General features: G+C 53.2%; 1 non-coding gene across 1 annotated transcript; it reads right to left on the bottom strand.

Annotated features, from left to right (window-relative positions):
* Nucleotides 1-391: 391 nt before the first annotated feature.
* Nucleotides 392-528, bottom strand: LOC119234995 (U4 spliceosomal RNA). The gene has a single exon (XR_005122752.1). It is a non-coding gene; the product is annotated as a U4 spliceosomal RNA (small nuclear RNA).
* Between the last annotated feature and the right edge of the window lie 1,991 nt (nucleotides 529-2,519).

Raw genomic sequence — 2,519 nt, 5'->3', positions numbered from 1 at the left:
ACACAAAGACAAAGCAAACAGCATGAAAGAACTTTAATTGAAGAGTGTGTAGAGAGAGGGAAGAGGAGAAAGGATAACAGTTCCCCAAGGAAACACGCAAAGTGGGTACCCCACTCAGTGCATGAAGGCTGGATGCAGGGTGGTGTTGGGGGTGTGAGGGGTCAACCTGGGTTCACGTTACTAACGGGCTGGGGAGCATTTGGTTATTTGACATCTCTAAATTCCAGCCTCCTCATTCATAAAATGGGGGTAATACCTTCCACATGGGCAGTTCTCCAGGACAAACTCTCACATGCACAGTGCATGGAGCAGGCAGCACCCGCAGGCTCGCTGTGACTCTGGAGTGAGGCCGTGCTCAGAGCAAGAAGTCGAGAATCTTCTTTATTCTCAGTCTCCGTAGAGACTGTCTAAAACTGCCGGAGCTGACTGTATTTCGAGTCGTCGGGCAGGGCGTCAGGAAAAATTTTCAATCAGCAATAACCACGCCTGGATAAACCTCGCTAGCTACGATACCGCTTCTGGAAAGCTGAAGATCAGGGGTTCCCCAAGTGCTAGTTTGGAGACTGTACAAATGGAATTTTCTGGAAGTCCTCAAAATGCTTACTGTTTAAAACTGATACAGAAAATAACCGACAGAATGAGGGGCGCTCTTGTCAAGCATGTGGGAGACGCATTAAAGCTTTGTCTCATTTTGTTTTTACAATGATTAAATTTCTGAGTGATCCATTACAACTGCCTAGATAAGCCCTTCCAGATGGAGCTGTGTGCCTTCGAACAGCGGCTGTATTAGTGGAAAGTCACACTCGCTTTAATGTACGCAGCACCGGACGATTTACGAGAACGCAGGACGCCCTGACAGAGGCTCGGATTCTGCCCCAGCCAAAGTGAAGAGAGGCCTGAGCCACTGCACACCTGAGATTGGGGGGGCAAACAAAGCGAATTGCATTGGCCCATGGAGTGGGGGTGCTTCCTAACCTGTAGAGGCTGAAGTCAGGAAGCGCCTCCTTCCTGCTGCTCAACCCAGACTGGTTCAGCGCTTCTTAGGAGAGAGCGGAGTTTCGTGTTTCCAGCTGAGGGTGCTGCCTTCGGAATCGAGGGTTGAAAGGGAACCCCTGTGACATGCTATGTGGAGGTGGAGCCTTTGGGAGGTGCCTAGGTCATGAGACCAGAGCCTCAAGAATGGGGTTGGTGTCCTCCACCGAGTGAGGTCGCGAGAAGGTGCCCCTAAGACGAGGACACGCACCCTTGTCCAGCACCCACGGAACCGTGGCTGCCTTGACCTTGGGCTTCAGCCTCCAGGAGGGCGAGAAATCAGGTTCTGTTGTTTAAAAGCCCCCAGGCTCTGGTGTGCTCTTAAAGCAGCCCAGATTCTTCCAGATTCTTCTGGAATGAGGCCCCAACAGTTCTCATCCTTGGTTCCCTCATCTCATCCTCATCATTATGAGGCCATGACTAAATAACCAGTGGCCTTGTCCACAAAGGCTCATGACCAAGGACGCTCACCTGGTGGCCAGTTCCACTCTTCTGGATTTTTCACTTCATGTTACATGTTGGGATATCCTTGGAGCTACAAGGTATTGGAGTCCTAAATGTCTACACCAAGCGCTCATGCATGAGGCAGAGCGTTGTAACTGAAGCCTCAGTGCCCTGGTCAAATTCTGCGGAGGCGAAATGCGTCATCACTTCCAGCTCCCACTTGTTCCTTATGGACTTATTTTTAGAATACAGTTATGATCATTTCTCTCGTCATGAGATGAATCAGTCATTATTAGAGACTTGAAACATATAGTAAGATAGAAAAAAAGGAAAACGGTCACCTAATCTCAGTTTTGTGGGTTTTTTCTCTTTTGCCTATGTTTTTCTCCCGCCCCCACAGTTGAGGTGTTAATATGTAGCAAGTTTGCATTTCCAATTAGCACCCCAAGGTGTGCTGTTCCTCTTGCTGTATCTTCTGTAGAGATCATTCTCCACAGTTCCAGGACCTCGTGGACGGTCCATCACGTGCATGACCTTGTCCTCGGCCGTGGACCCCGGCTGCCCGCCCTCCCTCCGGTTCGGCTCACCCAGCCCCTCTTTCCACGTTAAGGTGTTTTCCAGAAATACTTTCAAGCCGTGATTTGCGCGTGAGCTGGGGGCCTCAGAGCAGCTGGGGCTTCGGGGCCGTGTGCCTGGGCAGGTTTACCTTCCAAGTCACCGCTGCAGCCTGAGGCGGCGGGGACAGTCCCCTGGCAGCGGGTCGGGTCCAGGCCGGCGGGGTGTCCATGAGGTCGCCCATGTGAGGCTTCGTGGGGGGAGAAGAGTGACACCGGTTCCTGACCTCGAGTGGCCCCCTTGTATCAGCTGGGGCTCCTCTCCCCGACGGGCCCCACCCCCTGACCCGCGCGCTCGGGCTGCTCTTGCCTCTCTGGGGCCCTAGGGCCTGCCTCTGGGGACCACACTCCTGGGCCCCTCGCCCCGGGGTGGATGGACAGTGGGGACAGAGCCCTCGGGAGCAGCAGAGGGCAGGAGAATCTCGCCCT

Source organism: Talpa occidentalis, unplaced genomic scaffold (assembly GCF_014898055.3).
Source record: "Talpa occidentalis isolate TD23 unplaced genomic scaffold, MPIMG_talOcc4v2.1 talOcc4.8, whole genome shotgun sequence".
Lineage (NCBI taxonomy): Eukaryota > Metazoa > Chordata > Mammalia > Eulipotyphla > Talpidae > Talpa > Talpa occidentalis.
This window is presented reverse-complemented; position numbering and strand designations above follow the sequence as displayed.